The sequence below is a fragment of the Panthera onca genome, chromosome A1 (assembly GCF_046562875.1).
Source record: "Panthera onca isolate mPanOnc1 chromosome A1, mPanOnc1 haplotype 2, whole genome shotgun sequence".
Lineage (NCBI taxonomy): Eukaryota > Metazoa > Chordata > Mammalia > Carnivora > Felidae > Panthera > Panthera onca.
In genome coordinates, this window is record NC_138339.1 from 73,394,053 (window position 1) to 73,422,012 (window position 27,960).

Below are 27,960 nucleotides of genomic sequence, written 5' to 3' on the forward strand. Positions count from 1 at the left end.
GCTGTTAATAACATTTATTGTTAGTTAGTAGATTAATATTACTCTGAATAGTATTATTGCTATGTATGCTTGTAAATACAGATGTTTCAAATAATGATGCAAAAACCTCAATAAATATTGCCACTTTTCACTGCTCCAAAATGAAGTGGCTCTTTAAAATTGGATGTTTTAGTGTTCCCTACTAAGTGTCTAACTGCTCATTAAGAATGAAAATGTGTTTCACATATGCTGTTCTTTGACCTTTCTATTTGTAGAGCATTTTACACTTATGGTTTCATTACCTTCTCCAAAGCCCTGACAATATTTGGCAAGCTTTAGAAAATAGTAACTTGATCAGCTTGACTTAGGGCCACCCAGCAAGTCAAGAACGGTCAAATAAGAGAAAGACTCCAAGCATTGTGACTCTCTTTTTCCTAACTTGTACAAAAACATTTATATATTGAAAAATGTACTTTTTCCTATATTTCCTATTTTTATGTTGACTTATTATTATTATGAAGAAATTACTTAAAGAACATTTCAGGAAGTGAAACAAGTTGATAATGCTCTAAGTTGTTTTTGCTAAATTTCTTAGCTGTTAGTACGAGTAAAGTGGAATTTCCTGAGTCATAGTTACAAACTGTTTAAAACTGATGATTGATAAGCAACTGCCAAAAATACTCAGTTATAAGAGGAAATATATTACAACTTTTCTGCTAAAAGTAATCTTTAGTCCATGTCTTCTTAAATGAATATTTGTTTTTTCTGAAAATTACTCAAAAAAGCTAAGAGGCTTATTAAATTAACTCCATAATTCATATGAGATTATTTGCATAACTGTTGCAATGAAGCTTTCCTCCCTCATGCTAAATCCATTCCAAAGATAATTGTAGAATAAAATCATAAAGCTTTACAAGCAAAAGGGCCCATAGAGATAATTGCTCTCCTTGCTATGTATGTAAAGAAGTGGAGGTCAAAAAGATTAAGTGACTTGTTCAAGGTCACACAACTAACTGGTGAGTAGCATTTAAAGATCCTGACACCCACTCCATAATGTTGTGTTTATGATCTATTTAATAGCTTTCTGTGAAAAGCAGTAAATAGCTTAATCACTTGATCACAAGGGTACATTGATTCGACAAGTCAAATATGACACAGCTTAAAAGGTGCATTTTATGAAAGATGTTTACCTTATCCTTATTTACACAGCAAGGAACTTTGAGGAGTTAATTTCAAAACAGTAAGCTGTGTGAATCAACTTTGATGAAAAACAAATACAGAAAACCAAAACAACCTGTAAATATTTTAAGTAGATAAATTTAATAATATAACTTAGAAACATGCTCTACTGTGTTTGCAGCTCAACGAAATGGAAGTTGATTCAAAATTCTTAATGTCAAGTCAGCTTACAAAAAGATCAAGAAAGTGGAAAATAAATCCAAGTAATAAAAAAAAAAGAAGCTCACTTTGATCATTATAAATAAAATAAAACTTTCTTTTTGTTCAGTTCTTTTTTTTAGGGAGGTGACAAAGGGAATAAAATGGAAGATATTTGATCAAAGGTAAAAGTTTCAGTATATTCATTCCATACCTGGGTTAACTTAACAATAACATCAAAATAGAAACGGTAAATATGGAAACAAATTTAGATATGTGTACAGTTTCATTAATGAACATAAAATATTTTTAAAAGCAGAAGTTTGCACTATTGGGATCTTAAAGAACTTTAATCATTGTGAATTACGTGGCTGTGCTATGAAGAAAGACTTTATAGAATCATAATATAAACGCTAAATGTATTTTTTCACAGTTAGAATTAATCCATATATATTCTTTTGTTGATAATATATTAAATTTAGACAACAGACGTAATTATGATTAAAGAACAGATGTAAAGTGTATCAGCTGTGACAATGTAAATGCTTAGTTGATAGAGATTAGGAGGTGGGAAGGAGAAAATGTTAAGGGAAGAGAAGATGTACAAATATTCTCATTTGACAAAGAAGTGCTGTCTATACTTGACAGAAAAGGAAAGTTTAGATTATTATTGCAAGTTAGAAATTTTATTTATGTAACTACATAGGATAATAAAAACATACAAGTGAAGAGTATAGTTATTAATTATACACTTTAAAAGTGTATAATTAAGACAAATTCTCCTCTGCTACAGTATGCATATAACTGGCAATGTATAAACTTTATGAATTGAGAAAGAAAAGCATAGCGTATTGTTTAAGGATATAAAATCAGCCCCCCAAAAAGAAAAACTACTTTAAAATATCTGTTAATGAGAATGCCCCAGGAATGTGTAAAATATTTTTTGGTATTATTTTATTTCGTAAATCACATTTGCATATTAATAATTTTAAATTTGATTATGAGTTATTTATTAGAATAGTAATTATATAATCATGAGTTCTAACTTAAAGTCATCAGTAAGATGGTCTATAGTCTGTTACCAAATTTCACTAAAACTGAGAGTATAAAATATATGACCATTTAAAAATATATTCAATTAATACATATTTGGAAAAATATCCTGGACTTTGGCATAAGCTTAATTGGAGAGTTAATAGTCTTAATAATGTTTTCAGTGAAATCAAACAGTTCACAGAGCACCCTGGTTATTAGGAGCAAGGCAACAGAAGGGCAAACCTGGTGGAGTGGTGACTCTATTGAATTAAATCCCATTCTGCTTTCTGTTTGAAAAGTCTTTAAGAATTGAAAAGTAATATAAATAAATATATTTGGAGGCTAGTTAAAGACGATACTTCTATCTGAAGTTGACTAAAAATGCTAGGCATCTTGGTGGGGCGCCTGGGTGGCTCAGTGGGTTGAGTGTCCGACACGATCTCCCAGTCTGTGAGTTCGAGCCCCACGTTGGGCTCTGTGCTGACAGCTCAGAGCCCGGACCCTGCTTCGGGTTCTGTGTCTCTCTCTCTGCTCCTCCCCCACTCATGTGCTGTGTCTGTCTGTCAAAGATGAAATAAACATTAAAAAAAAAAATAAAATAAAAATGCTAGGCATTTTGGGAAAATAGTTTTATGTACTGTCATACTTGTAATATTTTAAATTTTTATTATTCATTCTTTGGAAATACTTAGCAGCGAGAATGATGTTTTTAAACCAGTGAGAACAAATGAGAACCATATATTCTAGGCAATTAAAATTAACCACACATTAGTTTAGTGTTATTAAAATAGTATAATAACATGTCAGTGTTCTATAGTCAGCATTATTTTACAGTGTATGCATATTTAATATATTTTTGACAGGTAGGTATATTTTACTTTTGATTAAAAATTTTAATAATATAAATGGTGGCGTTTTAAGCAAGATTTTAAAATCCAAAACAATATTGCATCATAAAAATATCTCCGATTATTGAAGAATTTAAACAGTGTATGTGAATTCCTTTGTTCTTTAGGGAATATAATGTTCATACAAATATGTACATGTGATGTGTAAATTATTCCTTGAGCATCACAAATATTTCAGAAATATTTCCTAAGCTGTGTTGGTTGTGAAGAAATCTTTTAGTTCCAGCAATGCCAGCAAGTTGTTATGAAACAGGTTGTGAGTCATTAAGTTCTCTGAGCTACAAGTTCACACCAAGTTCAAATTGTGAAATTCTGAGCAAGGAATTATTTCATATTTTTTTAATTTTTATTATTTTTAATTTTTTTTAACGTTTATTTATTTTTGAGACAGAGAGAGACAGAGCATGAACAGGGGAGGGGCAGAGAGAGAGAGGGAGACACAGAATCTGAAACAGGCTCCAGGCTCTGAGCTGTCAGCACAAAGCCCGACATGGGGCTCGAAGTCACAGACCGTGAGATCATGACCTGAGCTGAAGTTGGACGCTTAACTGACCAAGCCACCCAGGTGCCCCTTTTTTTAATTTTTAAATTATCTCTTAGAAATTTAAGTTATCCTCCAACTTAAAAATACAACCAAGTATTTTTGAAAATACAAAAGGAAAACAAATGATTATGTCATATTAGTTCTATTTTAGTGAATGATGGCAGTAGGTTAAAGCTTCCTTTAGCAAATTAAAAAAAACTACAGTTAGCAGAAACATACTGTACATGACTTGGGCAGGGAGAGTGTGAGACAGTTGGGGGGCAGTGGGCTTCCCCAAGCTACAGAGAGCGTGCTTCATCAAAAACACACAGCCACTGCAGAGATTCAGTTGATTGTTGCCATGTGAGAAGGAGTGGGTTTTGTGTTGCAGGTCTGCGACTTCTCTACAAAATCCATAAGTTGAAATTTTATATAAAATATCTACTTTTAAAATGTGGACAAATAATTCAAACTATGTGAGCAAACAAAATAAGTCTGCTGGCCAAATATGACCTTTTGAGAACAATATATTTTTTTGCATTATTTTCTGTTATTTCATAGTTAACTATAAGAAGGAATTTTTTGATCCAGTAATACCTAATGGGAAACTTAATAAAAATAAAAATAAAAACACTTTGATTTTGATTGTTTACATTAATTTCTTAGAATATTTCATTTTAATATTAAGATTAGAAAATGGTATTATTTAAAACTTATTTAATGACTTGTCTCACCTTATATTGAGATAATACTTGATTGAGCCATTACCAGATGCTTGTATTTATAATCACATTTTATCCTAAAGACTTTCCCCTTCATCATCTTTTAGCATGATCCAAAACCATATCATCTTTGGTGCATAAGGGAACAGAAAATGAATTATAAAGTTAAAGAGGTAGTTGTTTTTAAAGTAATTCTATGGGGCACGTGATATATGGTGATATAGTGTAATGGAATATTGTACCTTTCTTCTAGTTCAATTTGAATGACAGTTGAAGTAGGAAAAATGAACATATGCCACAGTTTCTGATGTTACAGAGTAGAAAATGTGATATTTATAATATTTATAATATTATTAACTTTCCACAGGCTAAGTGACTTTAAACACACACACATACACACGCACATGCGAGCGAGCACACACACACTTATGCTAAATCTAAACATTAAACTCTTTTGTAATGAATAAATTTTATTATAAGCCACCAAGATCTAGGCCACTGATGTTAGTTAGATACCTGTGGGTCCTGTGTGTGTTGGAGGGGAGCTGTGTGTGAGATCCACTGTATTCTTAGTGCCTAGAATATTGAATGATGGGTTCTCAATAAATATTTGTTTAATCACTGCATTATGTTTATGGATTTTTCATGGCACAGTTTTGACAATTGTGTTCCTGTCTCCTCTACATGAGCTCGTGTAGAATAGCAGCAGTACGTGTAGAATGAGAGAAATTGTTGGGAATTGCAGTAGAAAAAACTTGCTCCCAGAACTATAAACACTGTGGTAGGGCAACAACAGAAAAGACAATCTTACAAGCGTAGAAGGATCTGTACAGAAGGATCTGAAGGTGGAAGGAGTATGCTACTTATATAAAAGGAGAGAGGTGAACCAAGCAGGTCATGTGAATTATCTACACCAGAGAAATAAAACAGCTTTTCTATCAGTGAGCTTACTGTGTCTTCTATGTTTGTTTTGAACTAAAAGATTGAAAGAGTGCTGTGTTATTCAGGTTCAAACCCTTCACTGACCTCTCAACTTTTACAAGATGCCTTAACAACTTTAGACTTTTTAGTTATTGGTTCAAAGATAAAATGTTATGGGTGTGCACAGGGTTTGTCCCCTCAGTTGCAAATAAATTGAAGCAAAACTAAATTCAATTTAATTTTCCTCTGGCACAGTGGATGGTCATTGATATTGGCCATTTACAGTTCAAGGAAACTGAAACATGTAGTGCTTTTGGGTAAAACTTTTTCTAGTCATATGCATTCCATATGACCACTTGTTTCATCCTTAAATCATATTTCTTCTATTTCCATTAGAGTAAGGATTATAACTAGAATACTATTTGATATTTATGAATAAAAATGTTTATTCTCAGTGCAATTTTTCAAAATGATTACAATACATTTTAACTCCTACAAAGCTGGCAGTGTCCACATTTCCATATCTATTTTGTGTAGCTATTAAAATTACTAAATCTTTATTATCTCTATTTTACAACAGTAAAATAACAAAAATTTATCAGTCTTATCCTAAAGGAATTCTAAAAAAGTAAAGAAAAATATTTTAGCTAATAAAACAAGTTCAATCTTTAATCCACAAACCAAAAATATATACTTCTCTACATAAAAGTCTGTTGTGTAAAATGTATCTCTCATGCTTTCTCATTGCTTTCTACTTTTGTCCTACACAGCAGATAATGGCCATATTATCACAGAACAGGCATAACTATCATCAGAAAACAAGTTTGTATACTAATTCAGAAAGTCCTGAAATTCCCTTCTGTTATTTGAAATGTAAACATCAACTTGTAGATCCTTTGACCTGGCAGACCTTGTATACCATTTTAGATCAACTCAACATTTATATATTATGGATTTACTATATATCTACTATCTACTATATATACTTTTCTAGTAGCTAGGAAGCAAAGTTAAATTTAAGTAAATTCCCGGTCTCCAGTCTAGTCTCCTAGTCTCTAGTCTAGTAAGGAATCAGAACTTCTCACAATGTAATCTCTAGACAACTGCATCAGTATTATCAAAGGAGTTCAGTAAAAGTAAAGATTATTTGGCCTAACTACAGAGCTAGTGAATGAGAATATGTGAGGGTACAGCCACAGATCTACTAAATGAACAAAAGCCAATTTGAAAACCACTAGTCTAGTCTAATCCCTTAATTGTAAGATGTTTAAGGTAAAAAAAAAAAATGGTTTCAACTAGTTTAGTTTGTCAGGCCCATAGAGTTAGATAATGACAAGGCCAGTAAGCTATTAAATTCAGTACATTGTTCTTTTTTTTCTCTCTGCTCCAAATGTACACTACCATCCCCATACACACATAGGCAACCCCATGCCTCTAGTATTAACAGCTATGTCATTGCAACACTGCACTAACAGCAGCAATTTCATCTTACTTGTATTTGTAGTTCGGATACTATGCCACTGTTGCACACAGCATGTTCCCTTCAATGAGTTACTGGTAGAAGCTGATAGATAAGCACGTTGGAATCTTTGATGCAGAGGCGTATTCATGACTTTATATCTTTACAAATATTTCAGGAGTCAATTGATGATTATACATAAACTAAGAGAAATCTGAGTCTGCATTTCATACTTTGTGAAGCATGCGTTCATATAAAAGAGATTATTTATATCTAAAATAGAATTCAGAAGCTTACAGATTGGAGAAATTTTCATTGTCTTCACTTATAGGTATTTTACTCCCAGAAGAATTCCAAAGTAGCAAAGAAAAGAAAGAAAAAAAAAAATGAGTGAATGGAGTGCTGTCTCCACTTAGCATGTAGAAACCTGCAGGAGAATGTCTTTTTTATCTTAATAATGAGAAAAATGAAATAACCTACAAAATCATACATTCTCCTGTCAAAGAGCTGAAATTGCAAAGCAACCAAGGAAACTGATATCCAAAGAATGAAAAGTGTCTCTGAAAAGAGATGGCATATATGGATGCTTTACTTTTAGCACAGCATGGGAGAAAGAGGTGGCTGTCCTAAAAGCTAATCACAAGAAATCAACTAAAACTGTAATGAATGACTATAGGCCAGATTTTGAATAACATAAGAGTTTAGAACACTATTTCTCAACTATGTACTATTGACATTTTTCACTGGATAATTCTGGGTTGTGGAGGACTGTCCTGTACATTATAGTATCAGCATCCTTGGCCTCTACCTGTTAGAAGCCAGTAATAACTCACACCTTGTGACAACCAAAAATGTCTCCAGACATTGCCTAAATGCACCTGGAATAAGAGAAGAATTGTCCTATGTTGAGAATCATTGATTTAGGATATCTGGAAACCTGAGATGCAAAGGGATTGTGTACCCACTCATATATATATATATATATATATATATATATATATATATATATATATATATATTTTTTTTTTTTTCCCCCCCAAGGACCTTCACCTTCACTGGATGTTCATGAAAAAGATTGGAAGGCAGGTCAGAAAACAAGAGAAAGCCACCTTCAGTTGTGTCAAAACCTATAGGAAATAATCAATTGCCATTAATGATAGACAAAAAAAATACTGTCCACTGTTGTCAGACTTACCTCTCAGGTGAAGGAAAAGCTTTAAGCCACTGTGGGAGGAACAACAAACCCTCTCCCCCCACCACCCCACCCCAGAACATCTGAGGGAGAGATAGAAGCAAAAGGAGGTAGGAACCCTTTTTTCCTGTCTGCAGGACACAGAAGCAAAGATCCAATGCTTCTGGAGGAAGAGTAGAAGACTCCTGTCTCTAGTGGTGGGGTAGGAAGACCTCTCATACTAAGCATGCTACATGAAAGAAAACCAGAGGACTTCTAACAGCTAGGTGCAGGGCAAGAAATCCTTTTCTGCCTAAGATCTGCCAGAGAGAGAATGTAGAGTTTAGATGCCATGTTAGGGACGTAGGGGCAGAAATGTTGAAATGGCACCAACCCTGAGGCCCACATATGGAATTTATAACATATATAGAAGACAAATGTATAGAACCATAGCGCAAGAGGTGGGATAAAGTAAATAAGAATTTATTGTCATAAGGTTTTTATATAATTTATGAAGGAAAGTACTATTATTTGAAAGTAAACTGTGGTAAATTAAATTTGTAAGTTACAAACCATAGAAGAAGCACTAAAATATTTGTAAAAGAGTTATAATTAATAAAACCAGAACGTAGAAGAAAAGTCAAAAACTCATTAAATATATAAATGGTCTAAATATGTGCATTGAAATGCAGACAGTGTTACGCTGAATAAATAAGACAACGCTGTGTTCTCTACAACATTATCTTGTTAAATGTGAAGATATGTTTAGGTTAAAAGTAAAATAGATCATTTTATGAATCTACAAAATAGATTATTTTATGAATTAAAATACAAAGCTATTAAGAAATTTACCAGTGCTGATGAAGTATTTCATAATGATGAGGAGTTCAGTATATCATAAAATATAATGATTCTAAATATGTGTGTGCTATGGATTGACTGTTTATATCCCCAAATTCATATGTTGAAACATAATCCCCAATGTGATGCTATTTGTACACGTTGGGAAGTGATTAGGTCATGAGGGTGGAGCCCTCACGAATGGATCTGTGTCCCTAAAAAAGAGACCCCTTGCTCCTTCTGCCATGTGAGGACACAGTAAGAAGACTGCCCTCTAGGAACCTGAAAGCAGGCCCTCACCAGACGCTAAATCCGGAAGCACCCTGATCTTCCGTATGAGAAGTAAATTGCTGTTTTAGCTGGCCAATTTATGATATTTCTATTATTGCAGCCTGATCAGACAAAAATGCATATATACATACATATATATGTATGTATATATGCAAATAACAATATGGTTTCAATTATATGAAGAAAATACTTACATAATTGAAAGGAGACATCATTGGAGACTTCCACACTCCTCTCATAACCAGTAGGACTAATACACAATAGTAAAGATATACAGTGCCTGAATAAGACTGTCAACCAAATCGACCAACTGAGTTATAAAACACTTCACCTAATGAAACCATAATACACATTGTATGCTAGCACATGTAGACAGTTTACTAACATAGACCATATTATGGACCATAAATATCAAAAAATAATTCAAATTCTACAAAATGCATTTTTCTGACCAGAGCTGAATTTATTTTTTCTTCTACTTCTTTTTTTTGAATATGAAACTTATTGTCAAATGGTTTCCATACAACACCCAGTGCTCATGTCAACAGGTGCCCTCTTCAATACCCCTCACACCCCCTCCCTGCCACCCCACATCAACCCTCTGTTCTCAGTTTTTAAGAGTCTCTTATGTTTTGGCTCCCTCCCTCTCTAAACATTTTTTTTCCTTCCCCTCCCCCATGGTCTTCTGTTAAGTTTCTCAGGATCCACATGGGAGTGAAAACATACGTTATCTGCCTTTCTTTGTATGACTTATTTCATTTAGCATAACACTCTCCAGTTCTATCCACGTGGCTACAAAAGGCCATATTTCATTCTTTCTCATTGCCACGTAGTATTCCATTGTGTATATAAACCACAATTTCTTTATCCATTCATCAGTTGATGGACATTTAGGCTCTTTCCATAATTTGGCTATTGTTGTAAGTGCTGCTATAAATATTGGAGTACAGGTGCCCCAATGCATCAGTACTCCTGTATCCCTTGGATAAATTCCTAGCAGTGCTATCGCTGGGTCATAGGGTAGATCTATTTTTTAATTTTTTGAGGAATCTCCACACTGTTTTCCAGAGTAGCTGCACCAGTTTGCATTCCCACCAACAGTGCAAGAGGGTTTCCGTTTCTCCACATCCTCTCTAGCATCTAGAGTCTCCTGATTTGTTCATTTTAGTCACTCTGAGTGGCATGAGGTGATATCTGAGTGTGGTTTTGTATTGTATTTCCCTGATGAAGAGCGATGTTGAACATCTTTTCATGTGCCTGTTGGCCATCTGGATGTCTTCTTTAGAGAAGTCTATTCATGTTTTCTGCCCATTTCTTCACTGGGTTATTTGTTTTTCGGGTGCGGAGTTTGGTGAGTTCTTTATAGATTTTGGATACTAGCCCTTTGTCCGATATGTCATTTGCAAATATCTTTTCCCATTCCCTTGGTTGCCTTTTAGTTTTGTTGATTGTTCCCTTTGCAGTGCAGTAGCTTTTTATCTTCATGAAGTCCCAATAGTTCATTTTTCTTTTAATTCCCTTGCGTTTGTAGATGTGTCAGGTAAGAAATTGCTGCATTTGAGGTCAGAGGTATTTTTCCCTGCTTTCTCCTCTAGGGTTTTGATGGTTCCCTGTCTCACATTCTGGTCCTTTATCCATTTTGAGTTTATTTTTGTGAATGGTGTGAGAAAGTGGTCTAGTTTCAACCTTCTGCATGTTGCTGTCCAGTTCTCCCAGTGCCATTTGTTAAAGAGACAGTCTTTTTTCCATTGGATGTTCTTTCCTGCTTTGTCAAAGATTAGTTGGCCATACTTTTGTGGGTCTAATTCTGTGGTTTCTATTCTATTCCATTGGTCTATGTGTCTGTTTGTGTGCCAATACCATGCTGTCTTGATGATTACAGCTTTGTAGTAGAGGCTAAAGTCTGGGATTGTGATACCTCCCGCTTTGGTCTTCTTCTTCAAAATTACTTTGGCTATTCGGGGTCTTTTGTGGTTCCATACAAATTTTAGGATTGCTTGTTCTAGCTTCAAGAAGAATGCTGGTGCAATTTTGATTGGGATTGCATTGAATGTGCAGATAGCTTTGGGTAGTATTGACATTTTCACAGTATTTATTCTTCCAATCCATGAGCACGGATGTTTTTCCATTTCTTTATATCTTCTTCAATTTCCTTCATAAGCTTTCTATAGTTTTCAGCATACAGATCTTTTACATCTTTGATTAGGTTTACTCCTAGGTATTTTATGCTTCTTGGTGCAGTTGTGAATGGGATCAGTTTCTTTATTTGTCTTTCTGTTGCTTCATTATTAGTGTATAAGAATGCAACTGATTTCTATACATTGATTTTGTATCCTGCGAATTTGCTGAATTCATGTATCAGTTCTAGCAGACTTCTGGTGGAGTCTATTGGGTTTTCCGTGTATAATATCATGTCATCTGCAAAAAGTGAAAGCTTCACTTCATCTCTGCCAATTTTGATGCCTTTGATTTCCTTTTGTTGTCTGATTGCTGATGCTAGCACTTCCAACAGTATGTTAAACAACAGTGGTCAGAGTGGACATCCCTGTCATGTTCCTGATCTTAGGGGGAAAGCTCTCAGTTTTTCCTTATTGGGGATGATGTTAGCTGTGGGCGTTTCATAAATGGCTTTTATAATGTTTAAGTATGTTCCTTCTATCCCGACTTTCTCGAGGGTTTTTATTAAGAAAGGATGCTGAATTTTGTCAAATGCTTTTTCTGCATCAATTGACAGGATCATATGGTTCTTATCTTTTCTTTTATTAATGTGATGTATCAACCTGATTGATTTGTGAATGTTGAACCAGCCCTGTAGCCCAGGAATGAATTCCACTTGATCATGGTGAATAATTCTTTTTATATGCTGTCGAATTCGATTTGCTAATATCTTATTGAGAATTTTTGCATCCATATTCATCAGGCATATTGGTCTGTAGGTCTCTTTTTTGCTGGGCCTCTGGTTTAGGAATCAAAGTAAACTGGCTTCATAGAATGAGTCTGGAAGTTTTCCTTCCCTTTCTATTTTTGGGAACAGCTTGAAAAGGATAGGTATTATCTCTGCTTTAAATGTCTGGTAAAATTCCCCTGGGAAGCCATCTGGTCCTGGACTCCTATTTGTTGGGAGATTTTTGATAATTGATTCAATTTTTTTTTGCTGGTTATGGGTGTGTTCAAGGCTTCTATTTCTTCCTGTTTGAGTTTTGGAAGTGTGTGGGTGTTTAGGAATTTGTCCATTTCTTCCAGGTTGTCCAGTTTGTTGGCATATAATTTTTCATAGTATTCCCTGATAATTGCTTGTATTCCTGAGGGATTGGTTGTAATCATTCCATTTTCATTCATGATTTTATCTATTTGGGTCCTCTCCCTTTTCTTTTTGAGAAGCCTGGCTAGAGGTTTATCAATTTTGTTTATTTTTTCAAAAAATCAACTCTTGGTTTCATTGATCTACTCTACAGTTTTTGTTTTTGTTTTTTTAGATTCTATATTGTTTATTTCTGCTCTGATCTTTATTATTTCTCTTCTTCTGCTGGGCTTGGGGTGTGTTTGCTGTTCTGCTTCTATTTCCTTTAGGTGTGCTGTTAGATTTTGTATTTGGGATTTTTCTTGTTTCTTAAGATAGGCCTGGATTGCAATGTATTTTCCTCTCAGGACTGCCTTCGCTGCATCCCAAAGCATTTGGATTGTTGTATTTTGATCTTCATTTGTTTCCATATATTTTTAAATTTCTTCTCTAATTGCCTGGTTGACCTGTTCATTCTTTAGTAGGGTGTTCTTTAACCTCCATTCTTTTGGAGGTTTTCCATATTTTTTCCTGTGGTTGATTTCAAGTTTCATAGCATTGTGGTCTGAAAGTGTGCATGGTATGATCTCAATTCTTTTATACTTATGAAGGGCTGTTTTGTGACCCAGTATGTGATCTATCTTGGAGAATGTTCCGTGTGCACTCGAGAAGAAAGTATATTCTGTTGCATTGGGATGCAGAGTTCTAAATATGTCAAGTCCATCTGATCCAACGTATCATTCAGGGCCTTTGTTTCTTTATTGATCCTGTGTCTAAATGATCTATCCATTGTTGTAAGTGGAGTGTTAAAGTCCCCTGCAATTACCACATTCTTATCAGTAAGGTTGCTTATGTTTGTGATTAATTGGTTTATATATTTTGGGGGCTCCCGTATTCGGCACTTAGACATTTATAATTGTTAGCTCTTCCTAACGGATAGACCCTGTAATTGTTATGTAATGCCATTCTTCATCTCTTGTTACAGCCTTTAATTTAAAGTCTAGTTGTTCTGATATAAGTATGGCTTCTCCAGCTTTCTTCTGACTTCCAGTAGCATGATAGATAGTTCTCCATCTCCTCACTTTCAATCTGAAAGTGAGTGAAAGTTACATCTGAAGGGAGTTCTCATTTATAGCTTTTTTTGCTCCTCATGACTGTTTCTTAGTCCCTGATCTCTGTAGCAATAGATTCTCTACTGTCCTCTACTTTTTTTCAAGCCCAGCGATTCATTTTATGATTATTATTATAAATTCTTGTTCTGTTTTATTGCTTAAATTGTTTTTGATCAATTTGTTAGTTATCACTACTTCCTGTAGTTTCTTTTGAGGAGAGTTCTTCTGTTTCATCATTTTGGGTAGTCTCTGGGGTGGTGTGTAACTGTAGGCCCCTTCCCCTGTGCTGTCTGGAGTAATATGTGTTGGTGGGTGGGGCCTCAGTCAGACCCGATGTCTGTCCCCACCCACTAATGGGGCCACAGTCATACTGGTGTGTACCTTATCATCCCCTCTCCCAGGGGCAGGACTCACTGTGGAGTGGTGTGGTCCCTGTCCAGGCTACTTGCACACTGCCAGGCTTGTGGTGCTGCTTTGATGGTAACTGGCGTATTAGCTGGGGTGGATACGCAAGGGGCACAGGAGTGGAAGGAGCAGGCTTAGCTCACTTTTCTGTAGGTGGTCTCCTGCAGGGGGGGGCCCTGCGACACTGGGAGGGAGGCAGACCTGTCAGAGGGATGGATCCACAGAAGGACAGCATTGGGTGTTTGTGCAGTGCAAACAAGTTCGGTGATGGGAACTGGTTCCCTTTGGGATTACGGCTGGGGGATGGGAGAATGGGTTGGCGCTTGTCAATGCCTTTGTTCCCCACTGAGCTGAACTCTGTCTTCTGGGGCTCAGCAACTCTCCCTCCTGGTGTCCTCTCACCCTCCCGCTCTCTGAGCCGAGCTGTTGACTTTTACCATTCCAGATGTTAAGTTCTGCTGGCTGTCAGAACTCACAGAGTCAGGCCCCTCTGCTTTTGTAAGCCAGACTTCAGGGCCTCTGCCTTGCTGGGCTGGCTGCCCCTCCACTGCCCCAGCTCCTTCCCACCAGTCCATGTAGCATGCACCACCTCTCCGCCCTTCCTACCCTCTTCCGTGGGCCTCTTGTCTACGCTTGGCTCCAGATAGTCCATTCTGCTAGTCTTCTGGTGGTTTTCTGGATTATTTAGGCATGTGTGGGTGGAATCTAAGTGATCAGCAGGACGCAGTGAGCCCAGCGCCCTCCTACGCTGCCATCTTCCAACCTATCTTCAGAGCAAAATTTAACTCTTAAAAAATCAATAATATAAATATATCTAGAAAAATCCCCAAATATTTTTTGTGGATATACTAATGGCACCTCAAAGATGTCCTAATACTATGAATATGTTACTTTTCATGGTAAAACGGACTTGGGGGGTGTAATTAAATTAAGGATCAAATTAAGGTTGTTGAGATAGCAAGATTATTCTGGATGATGTGGGTTAGCCTACTGTAATTACAAGGGTCTTTAACAGTTTTTTTTTTTTTTTGGGAGAGCAAGAAGGGGAGCATGCTCTCAAGTGCAAAGAGGGAAGGGGCAGAGGGAGAGGAAGGGAGAGAATCCCAAGGAGACTATACTCAGCTTGGAGCCTGATGTGAGGCTTGATCCCACATCGTTGGGATCATGACCCAGGAGGAAAGCCAAAATCAAGAGTCAAATGCCCAATGGACTGACTCATCCAGTTGCTCCTTTTTTTGTTGTTGTCTTGCATTGGAGACAGAGAGAGGAAGCAAGTGGGGAGGGGCAGAGGGCAGTGTCTTCATAAAAGAGAGGCAGGAGGTTTAAAGTAAGAAAAAGATATGATTATGGAAACAGAGGTTTATGTCATGCATTCTGACGATGGAGGAAGGGCCCAAGGAATGAAGGTGGCCTCTAGAAGCCAACTGAGGCAAGGAAACAAATTCTTACTGGAGCCTCCAGAATGAATGTGATGTTGAAGACACTTTAATTTTAGGCCCATGAGATTCTTATTAAGCTTCTGACCTCCATAACTGGAATATGATAATTTTATATTATTTTAAGCCACTGAGTTGATGGTAATTGGCTAATAGCAATAAGAAACTAATACATTTTGGCAACAGAACAATGCACTTCTTACTAACCCTGGTTCAAAAAATAAATTCCATGCGAAATTTGAATATATGGTTTAAAACCTTGGTTTGAAAGCATAATTTGTTCTGGAAACATGCTTGTAATCCAAAGCACTTGTATATCAAAGTGAATTTCCCCATAAGAAATAATGGAAACTCAGATGACTTGTTTCACAACCCAAAAAATACTCATATAAAAGTGATTATAATACTGTAATATAATACAAAATTTTAAAAAATACAAAATATAAAGAAAAGTAAACAAATTAACTAGTACTTACCTTTGAAAACTTTCATGGCTGGTGTGAAGGAGACAAGAGAGGAGGGTTATTGTATAGAACGACTTTCACTATCACTAATGGATGTTGACTACAGTGCAGTATTAATAAACTCTTGTCATATACTGTATTTAATGTAACTGGTAATAAGGCAGCAGAGGAAAAGATCTGTATCTGCAGGCAGCCTGACCTAGAATGAAGCAAAGCATTCCTAAGCTTACTCTTGTATGGGAAAGCAAGACTGTCCGTAGGTGCTCTGAAGTGATAAAAAATACACTAGTGCTAGTTGTGACACCTTCCAATGTTCTGAAAAATCACTGATTTGTACTAAATACCGTAGCCTGAGACGAAGTATCCAAGCATGGGAGACAATCACCCACAATCCTGCAGTGAGAGAGAGAAGAACCATTGACTCAGTTGTGATCATGTGACACTCGGCATTATGTACTACTCATATTGCAAAACATCACTCGTTTATCAGCTTAAAATTTATTAGAAATGTTTGTTTGTCTTGAAGAACACTCACAGAACAAGTTACTCACAATCCAAGGTTTTACTGTTTTTCAAAGTAAGTGCAAATGAAAACACAACATAAGAAATTTTCTGAGATGCAGCAAAAAGCGATGTAAACAGGAAAGTTTACAGCATTAATGCAGATACTGAAAAGGAAGAGTTACCTCAAATCAATAATGTAAACTCCTCCCCCACCTTAAGAAACTAGAAAAATAACAGAGTAAATCTAAAGCAAACAGAAGGTAGAAAACAATAACCATAAGAGCAGATATCAAAGAAATTGAAAACAAAAAAAGTAGAGAAAACTCAATGAACCAATTTTTGCTTTTGAAAAAAAATCAGTAAAACTAATAAATATCTAAGCCGAACCTCTAGCCTATATGTAAATGGATTAGATATTTATTAATTACACACATATACACATGGACATATATATATGAGAAAATATATTAATGTAATGCAAATTACATTAATATGGGATTAACACAAATTACAAATGCCAGGAATGAAAGAAGGGACTTCACTACAGATTCTACGAACACTAAAGGTAAATATCTTATGAATAATTTGACCTCAATAAATTCACCAAATCAGATGAAATGGACCATCTATGAAATATTTAAAATAACAGAAGAATTCATTATAGAAGAATTAACAACCCTGTATATATTAAATAAATCAAATGCATTATTAAATAACTTCTCCTAAAGAAACTGCAGATCAGATGATTTAACTGGTGAATTCTACAGAATATTTGAGGAAGAATGATACTAATTGTAGACAACCTCTACTAGAACCCTTCGCAGCTCATTTTGTGAGGACACCGTTAGCTTAATGCCAGTCAGAGATTACAAGAAAAGAAAAATTGTAGACCAATATTCCTCACAAATGTGAACACACAAATTCTCTATCAATATTAGTAAGTAAAATTCAGCAGTATATTAAAAAGATAATAAATCTGGACAATATGGGATTTATTCTAGAAATGCAAAATTGGTTCAACATTTAAAAACCAATCAGTATAAATCATCCTATCAACAGAATTAAATATAAATGATTATCTTGATACATTCAGACAAATTTTTGACAAAGGAATATAAGGAAACTTTCAACTTATAGAAGTTCTTCTCTAGGAAACACATTTACCTTGTACTTAATGGTGAGAGACTGAATAGTTCTCTCCTAAAATCATAAGGCAATGATGTTCATTTTCACAGCTTCTGTTTAACATTGTACTGAAAGTCCTACCCAGTCAAATAATGTAAGAAAAACAAATAAAAGTCATAAAGTTGAAGACAAGAAATAACACTGGAGGGAGGATGGGAGAGGATAACATGAAAAACTGTATGGAAAGCCCTAAATAATCTGGGGGAAAAAACCCAACTCACTTATACTAATAAGTGAGTTTTTGCAGGTTTCAAGACAAAAGATCAATAAAAACATAAAGGCATATGTAGATATTGGCAAACATAATTTAAAAGTGGCAGAAAAAATTGATAATAGCATTAATAAAATATACTCAGCTATAAATCTAAAGAAAATATGTAAAAACTTTATGCTTAGAACTACTAAATATTGACTACAAAATATTGATGAAGTTAATTAAACTAGACCCAAATGAATAGAAAAGTATCTACTGAGTTAATGGACGGGAAATTCAATATTGTTAAGTTAGCAATTTTCCCAATTAAATATATAGAGTTGGTGCTATTGCAATTAAAATATCAGCAGGGTTTTTGTAGACATTGATAAGCCAATATGAAATTTTGTAAGGAAATGTGTATGACCTACATTAACCAGACAGCTTCAAAACAAACATATAATGAAGTACAGTAATCAAGTTAGTACAGAATCGGCAAGGAGATAGACATATAGATCAATAAAAGAGAATATAGTGCCCAAGAATAGATCCATACAAAAATGTTCAATATATTTTTACAAAGAGAAAGATGCCAGTGTAATTCATTGGGAAAATAATAGTCTTTTTAGAAATGGTACTAGATAAATTATATATTCATATAAAAATGAACTTTGACTCATATTTTACACCATATATAAAATTCAATATTAGATGGATAATAGACCTAACTGTAAAACCTAAAACTATAAAGTTTCTTTAAGAAAACATGGGAGAAAATCTTTGTGACATTGGATTAAGAAATGATTTCTTCCATATGAGACAAAAAATATGTAAAAACCCTAACCAGTTGGACTCTGTTAAAATTTAATACTATGCTCTTCTAAAAGCATCATTAAGAAAATGTAAAGGCAAGGGTCACCTGGGTGGCTCAGCTGGTTAAGCATCTGACTTCAGCTCAGTTCATGATCTCATGGTTTGTGACTTTGAGCCCTGCAACGAGTTCACTGCTGTCAGTACAGAGCCTGCTTCAGATCCTCTGTTCCCTCTCTCTGCCCCACCCCGACTGGTTCTGTCTCTCTCTCAAAATAAATAAATTAACTTAAAAAAAAAAAAAGAATGAAAATGAAAAGGCAAGTCACAGACTGGGAGAAAATAATTGCCAAACACATTTTTGATAAAGAACTTGTATCCAGAATATATGCAGAAAATGTATAAGTTAACCAAAAATTAGTTAAAGTGAAGTAATAGATTTGAATGGATGTCTCATCAAAAAAGAGATAAGTATAGGGCGTGTGGGTGGCTCAGTCACTTGAGCGTCCGACTTCTGCTCAGGTCATGATCTCTCAGTTCATTGGTTCGAGCCCCGCATTGGACTCTGTGCTGATGGCTCAGAGCCTGGAGCCTGCTTCCGATTCTATGTCTCTCTCTCTCTCTCTCTGCCTCTCTCCCATTTGCGTTCTGTCTCTCTCTGCCTTTCAAAAATGAATAAATGTTAAAAAAATTAAAAAAAGATAAATGACAGATAAGATCATAGAAGTCTGTTCATATCATTAGTTATTTAGTAAATGCACATTAAACCACTATGAGATATAGTGACATGCTTACTAGGGTGGTTAATATACAAAAAGCAGAAAGTACAAAACTGACAAGAAATCAGACCAACATGAAATATTGTACATTGCTGGTGGGAATGCAAAATGTGCCACCATTATGGGAAAGAACATGGCAGTGTCTTATCAATTTGTACTTACCTGAAATCTTCTTCTAATCATTTACCCGAGAGAAAGGAAAACACATGTTCACATAAAGGCTTGTATGTAAATATTTATAACAGCTTTTTTCCCACAATAATCCCAGACTGAAAACAACTCAAATAGTTGTCAATTTGGTATTATTGAAAGATATATCACAGTCCATGCATGCTTATTACAACTCAGAAAAAAATAATAATAATGAATCACTAGCATAAGCAACAAGAGGACTAAATATCAAAACTATGCTAAGTGAAATAAGTTAGGCAAAAAATGTCTACACACTACAGAGTACATGACTTTTTGGAGAAGGGATATTACAGGGACAGAAATCAGGACGGTGATCACCAATGATTGCCTCACTTTGGCAATGATGGGGAGTTGAGTGCAAACTGCCATAAGGGACATTTGGGATGATAAAAATGTTTCCTATTTCAGTTGGGGTGGTGGTTACATCACTGTATAAATGTATCAAAATGAACTGTACACACCAATAGATAGTGAATTTTGTTGTGTATAAAATAAACCTCAGTAAACCATAGAAACAGTAAATCGAGTCTCGCTAGAGTTGAAGTCATACATATCACTGAATAATCCTAAGGAAAGTTTGCAAATATTAGGGAGAGAATCTAGAACAAAAGTTGGACCCTTTATGTTTCTTATATTATTAGCTTGATTAAGGGATCTCTTAATTTTTTGGAATATAAATGTTACATTTGCTTCAATTGGAATAATTAATTTCTATACAAAGAAGTAGAATATAGTTTTATCTTCCTAATTTCAAGCAAAAACAGCTCAAAGAAACACATTTTCCTTGTCTTATTTACTTTAATTACAAAACAAATATATTTGTTAAAAATTAATTAAACAAAATAATGGAAATTAAAAATAAAATACCCCCCGATATCCCTTTAAAATAATACCCCTCCCACTATCTCTTAGAAGTGTTCATTGTAGCTGTGCCTGGGTGGCTTAGTCAGTTAAGCATCTGACTCGTGATCTCAGCTCAGGTCTTGTTCACGGGGTCATGAGTTCAAGCCCCACATTGGCCTCCACACTGAGTGTGAAGCCTACTTAAAAGATAAAAAAAGAAAAGGCTGTTCATTGTAGAGACATGTAAACAGTAATTTTGGACATCTAACTCCAAGTCCGATCTCTACAAGTAAAAATTAAGTTGCAAGTGTTAGGTATATCCTGTAAACTATGTTAAATTTAATTCGTTCAGATGAAGTTGGTAAACTTGTTAAATATACCTACATCTGACAAACCTACAAGCATAAATAACGGTTGTGTGGCAGAACTGAACGTCCATAACTTTGATTTCTCAGAGTTCATACGGACATTCAGGCTCTCAAGGTGCTAAGTCTCTTCCGTGCTCATCAGCAATTCTTTTGTACCTATGTCCTTCAAGTCAACTAGACTATTGTCTGTGCGTATTTGAGCTTAATTTTTTGCATGTAACCCACAAACGTGACCCTACTTTTGTATTAAATAATAGCCCTCAGAGTTAACCATTATTAAAGTTTAGAAATAAAGATTTCTAGGAAAAATACAATGATTAAGCAATCTGAAAAATTTAAATAAAACTGAGCTAAAGCTGAATTTTAATCTGATATGTCTGGGAAAAAATAATTGCTGATATGCACATCAAAATATTAATGAAACACAAACATTGTCATTTTTTGTATGCATAGAGATTTTGTTCATGCTAATGACAAGTGTAATTAATCATCAGAACTTTCATTTATTCTAAACAGTTAGAAATTGACCACGATATTTTGCCAAAACAGTTATTATTTAAAAATAACTAAGTAATAGGTTTTGACTCTGGAATATGAACTAATTTTAATAGTAATTTCATTCATTAGACATGGAAACTTCATATGTCCAGATATTCAATATACTTCTAAATTATATATTTTATAATGCCCTTCTCAAGAGAAATCCTTTTTGTTTGTGAGATTTAGCCTTGACAGTTTTGCTTTAATTATAGATTGATTTTGTCCTCCCTATAACATTTCAGCGATGTTATAAAAGTAGTATTTCATCTGATGTCATATAAATTAATACATTCACTTCCAAATACATGTATGGAGATACCCTATTTTTCACTCATACTGAGATCTTCTGAAACCATGGCCTCAGTCTCTCATTATGCCAGCAAAAAGCCCTCTAGGTTACATGCTACTCTGTAGCTTTACCTCTGTTTCACAGCGTTCTTGGCTCTGGAAATGTTCAGATACTTTCTGCGCTTACCTGAATCTATCACTAAGCCCAATCTGTTCCTAACACCCCACACAGCCATCTGGAGATCCTATAGTCTCAAATTTGGAACAGAGGGCAGAGGAAGATGCACGTTCATGCCACTGGCATCTAATACTCAGGTTACTTTCAAATCTCTTCTTTAAAGAGTAGTGGTAATGGTAGAGGGCTGTGGAGTGGCTACTTGTGCCTGATCTTTTCTTCTGCATATTTCATTTTATTTTCTTTTGCTTGAGCTGTATCTTTTCAGGGGAATGTTTATTTTTCAAACGTAAAGTTGTGAATTAGACATTTTGGTCCAACAGTTACCCCAGGACCACTCCCCTCCCTGGGGTAATGTCAGACTCATATCTCATAAACCAAAATAAGGAAATAATATAAAGTTAATATGGAAGTTGGGACAGAAATGAACAAAATTGGCATCTGTTAATAATTCACATATTATCCTAACATATACTGTTCTTTTCTTATACATTTTTGTGGAATTCATTATTGAGACATTTTTTATGAGAGTCCCACTTTGTGTTTTAGATCAAACATATTTTTTAGTGTACCCTTATTCATTACACATAATACTTTTATTAAGCCATGAAGCTAAAATTATAACATGTCATTGGTTTTGATAATAGTTCTTGAAAATATAATGAGACTATAAATACATATTGAAATAATAATATTTTCATTATATTTTAGAAAAGACTTAATCTAGTACTCTACAGTGTGAAGGATTTAAATCAGATATATAAAAGAAGTAGTAAAATGGTATTGAACACTATCTATCTGTTCCATAAATTATTTGGTTATGATTTTTTTGAGTCAAATATGTAAAAGTATCCCATGTTGTACATGAGTTTATTCTACAGAAGACTTTATATCTCCCAGTAGGCTCATTATAAGGACTGGCACTAAGAATTAGAAAAGAAGGTAAAACAGGCAAATCTCAGAAAAATAATACTTTCTTCGGTTAAATAATAATTAAATCACTAGGAATGAGATTAGCTAACAGCATGAAAACCTCCCAGAAGAAGCTTGCCTAAAATGGATTTAGAAATATTCAAGTTGCCTCCCTGGATGCTGTCATTGAAGTAGTCATATTAAAATGAACCAGTATTAAAAAAAAACAATTACTTTGTCAGATATGTTATTAAATAACACTTAAATTATGTAGCATGATTTTTGTGATGACAAATGCAGCAGTCTCCAAGCTATTGAAGTTGTTGGGAAAACTGATGATTTCTAGATCAATAAGATTTCTTAGATAAAGCAAACTGAATCACTATTAACCTATCCTACCCCTTAGGAAAAAAGTAAACAAAGAGGGTCTCAGAATAATACAATAAATGGCAAACAAATAAAACTAAAATTATAAAATCACCACATTTTTCTCTAGTAAATCAGATCAGGTGAGTAGAAGCAGGATAGATATGCTTAAATGTTTTTATTTATTTGTTCCTTTAGACATTCCTCCTTTCAGCATCTACTTACTGTATCATTTTACTTTCACATTAGAACTTGGTAGGAAGGTAATGAGTCAGTAACAGGAATAAAAGAAGAAAAGAGTTAGTAGTTTGGGTAACATCTTTCCACATCATTCCAGTGCTTTATTAACATGAAACAATTTTGTCATATTTATTTGCTATTTGGATTCCTCTATGTTTCCAGCATATGGGAGATCTAATAAAATTTTTGGTTATACCAATTTACTGTGCTAGAGAAATTAAATTTTAACATTAGTATCTATGAACCTTAAAAAATTGGAGAATGATTTTTTTATCTCTTCGCAGTATATTTTTGCAATCATATTACCCTAAGATAGTATGACCTATAATAGATAATTAAATTACTTAAATAAAGCAATGTGCAGACATTTACCTTTGTTGTTGTTGTCACTTAAGAGAGAATTCCTACGAATTCTATATGTATAGAGATCTCCGCAAGCTAGTATGTACAGTTTTAAATATACATTTGTGTGTGGATAACATAGGTACAAATTGGTACAAGCAGAAAAATAGTTGGAAAGATAATTTCTCTTTCTTTTACAGTGTTTATTTAAAATTCACTTTGTAGTCAAGGCACATAAGATACTTTGATTTGAAGAGGTTTCCTTTTGAAGGTGACAAGCTCGCTTTCACTAAAACATTAATCCTCTGGCTATTTATCAGAGACTAGAGACTGTAAGGACATTGGAGACTAGAAATATTATACTCAGAGAATAAAGAAAATCCTAGTACTTCTTGAACTCAAGGGTTTTCATATTACACAAAAGCATTTGGAAAGTATATATTTGGAATGAAAATGGAAGTGTGAGCCCTCATCATTTATATTAAACATATTAGAGAAAACTATCATTTAGTGGATTTCTCTTTAAATGTTTTTTTTTAAAGCTCAAGAAACCGCACACACATACACACCCATGATTAAGTGCAAAGGACAGTTTTAATAGCTATGGCAAAAGGAAATATGATTTAAAAGATTTTAGCCCTATTATTTCTTTTGATATCACTAAGTTGGTCCTGTAGGCAAAGTAATGAGAATAGCAGAGTACATAATGGAGGAACTCTTCCAGAAAGGCAATTCAGAGAATATTGGATAGATTAGTGTACAGTGGTCAGATAAGTTCCTCACATCTTGATTCCTCCCTAACTATGTATGTACCAGAACTATGAGAGATTTCAGGAGAACACACAAAATGTAATGTCAAGAAGCCAATATATTCATGAGGAAATACATAATATAGTCCTTATGTAACAGGTTTTCAGAGTTGTGGCTTTTAGACGTTTGAAGGTAGAGACCGTCTAATTCAGTTGTATGATCTTTACCACATTTACTAATGAGAATGCAGAAATCTGTAATGGTGTATTACGCAAGATCGCACAGGATGTAAATAGTAGTGGCTGCTATATGGAAGAGGTACTGGCTTGACAGTCAAGGCAACTGAATGTTAATTTACTAAATTAACCTTATTAAATAAAATAACTTAGCTCACCTTTTATTTCATAGTTATAAAATTAAGATGGTTGGACTAAAATGTAAAATTAAAAGGAATAAGCAAAACATATATCAACATGACTAAATATTGAAAATAAATTCAGAACAGCACATACAGTCTGAGCTATTTATATGCATTTAAAACACAGGTCACATCATTATGTATTGTCTATGGCTAGATATATGAATGTAAATGTAAAAATGGACTAGATGAATATACACCAAAATCATACTAGTGGTTGCTTCTGAGACAAGGGTAAGAATATATGTTTGGAGCATGTCTGAAAAAAAAAAAGAAAAAAGAAAAGAAAAACCTACCTGTATCTGGGTGTGGTTTTTCTGACTGTAAAATGGGTATAATAATATTATGTGCATATAAGTTTGCTGTGAATAGTAAATGAGTCAACACAGTAAAGTGTTTAGAACAAGTGATTGGGATACAGTAAGATACTGTTATCATTAACATTTTATAATTGGGACATCAGATCTATCTCTTGAGCTAATGATATTCGTATACATTCCAGGTCAGTCCTCCTTCATATACAATCCAGGTAAATAGAATGCAACACGGGAGACAGGAACAAGTTTACTTCCAGTTTTGACACAATCAAAGCTTCATTTATTAAATCATTGCAGTAAAGATTGAGAGGAAAATGCCTGTGTATCATTGATGATCTTTATAACGTCATTTATTATTGACTATTCTAAAATAATATAAATTTTATATACATAGAATATCACATATATATACAGCAAGTTTTGTCAAATGTGTGTCAATTTTTTTATAAAATGTTTTTAGTATATAATATATTATAATTTTCTTCATACAACACAGTCAGTTATTTAATATCTGTTTGTGGCATTAATTAATTACCACAAAGTTCATTATACTTTCTAATTATCTTTTAACTGTATTTTCAATAACCAGGTATTTTTCAATAAAGTATATATTATAATGTTACTTTGAAATAATATTCTCTTCTTGTATAATTTGTAATGAATAAATCATTGGCATTTATTTAAATATTATATTTAAATTCATCATTTCCATCCTCTAATATTTTAACTATACTTGTTCTTTTTATGTTTACAACAGATATATTGATTGGAAGTAATTGAAAATATATACTCTAAAGAAATCTGTTTCAATGTTGCAATAATTTAGAATTCTAGTCTATCAGTAAATATATGGAAATATTATTTGCATTTCTTGGTTATAATTTAGACATGTGTCTAATCAAATGAAGAAATTTTCAGGTTAATTTTTAAGATTAAATTTAAATCTAATCAAACAATGGTATCTTGATTCCTCAACAAATGATATTATGGACTCCACAGCAATTATTTCAGTGTGGCACACAAATTAACAGTAGTTTAAATAATATATGCACCAATTCACATAGAGCAAAAGCAATAATTTTATTTTATAGCTCCAAGGAGTTGAATTTTAATGATCACTAAACTTTTAAGAAACTCTAAAATCTCACAATAAAAGTTTAAGTATTTTTCCTGTTACTAATATTGAACAATAATAGAGATTTTCTGGTTTGAGTCAAACTTTATGTCATAGAATGGTGGTTCTGACTCATACCTTTTTGAATAAATTTAGAAAATAAAAATAAATTACTTAAAATAAAATTTGCTATAATCTTCATTGCCATGATTCATCAAATTAAGTCAAATTGTGGGGGCACCTGGCTCAGGGTACATCATGCTGCTTTTGATCTCAGAGTTGTAAGTGTGAGCCCATTGTTAAGTATAGAGATTATTTAAAAATAATAAGACAACATTGTGGTCCCTAGAGTCAGATAATTCATCCTTATATCCTTAATATTAGCATGTATCTTAGTGCACTGAAGACATTAAACAAAAGCCTATTGTATATGAATGAGTGGAAAGATTGATGCTTTTCAGATTTATATCTCTGAATTGTCCTTACTTTAAGTAGAGAATTTAAAACAAGAGAGACAAAACTCTAAATTTTAATGGAAGACAAAAGAAATGGTGGGATTGGATGATCAGGTCCATCTTTGGTCCAATTACTTTCAGCTATTCTCCACATAAATCCTGAATTTTTCTCCATACCTGGCAACATATGAAGGACTATGGATGCTAGAAAAGGAATAGAAACATAGAAATATTCTATGTTTCATCAGCTTGCTATTTTTAAAATAATTATTTTTTTAATTAAAAATGTGTCTATCCATCGATTATTTATCTATATAACAATAATTTGGATATTTAGTCTTTTGAATTTGGGCACCTAAAACTATCCCTTTCAAATTATAGACTTTGTATTTTATGTAAATCCTGCTAGAAATGTATATGATTTCTTTATTTTTAATAATTATGGGTTTTGAGGGGCGCCTGGGTGACTCAGTTGGTTAAGCGTACATCTTTGGCTCAGGTCATGATCACACAGTTCATGAGTTCGAGTCCCACATCATCCTCTGTGCTGACAGCTCAGAGTCTGGAGCCTGCTTCTGATTCTGTGTCTCCCTCTCCCTCTGCCCTTCCCCAGCTCTCTCTCTCTCTCACTCTCTCTCTCTCTCTCTCTCAAAAATGAATAAACTTAAAAAAATAATTATGGGTTTCGAGGCCTATTTATTTCAGATGTTCATACATATGAGAAGTTTAGCACTTACTGCTTGTAGAATAAATCCTGAACTATTCAAATAATGCCAAAACTCACAAAAGTAACATCATGAACTCCATATCCTTTAAACCAAAAAAACCATACTGGACAGTTTAGACCAGTTGCATAGGACTCATTTAAACAACATAGAAAAATTTTATATATATCTTATATATGTGAGATCAACAAAGAAACATAGTCCTCCAAACTCCTACCTACTCCCAGATACAGTGAAATATTGCTCTTATCACAAAAACGTATTTCCAAGTTTATAAGACATCAAAGTTCACTGGGTCTTTAGAAAGAATAAATATTGTCTAGGAAAAAAAATAGCTATATACTTTCAAGTCCATGAATAGGAACCTCCTTTTTGAAAAAGCTGCTGTCCTTTTGATTCCAAACAAATGAAGATTCCTGCAGATGGTTTTTCAGAACTGCAAGGGTTAGGAATGTGAAACTACATACATTTTGCAACTCTTTGGCAATAAAATAAATAACAGATATGTATCTAGAGAAAGA

The 27,960-nt window shown here is 34.0% G+C and overlaps 1 long non-coding RNA gene across 2 annotated transcripts in view; it reads left to right on the top strand.

Moving 5' to 3' along the window:
• LOC132681108 (uncharacterized) overlaps window positions 1-27,960 on the top strand; it is a 274,965-nt gene that overhangs the window by 76,766 nt on the left and 170,239 nt on the right. The gene's annotated exons all lie outside the window — the stretch shown is intronic.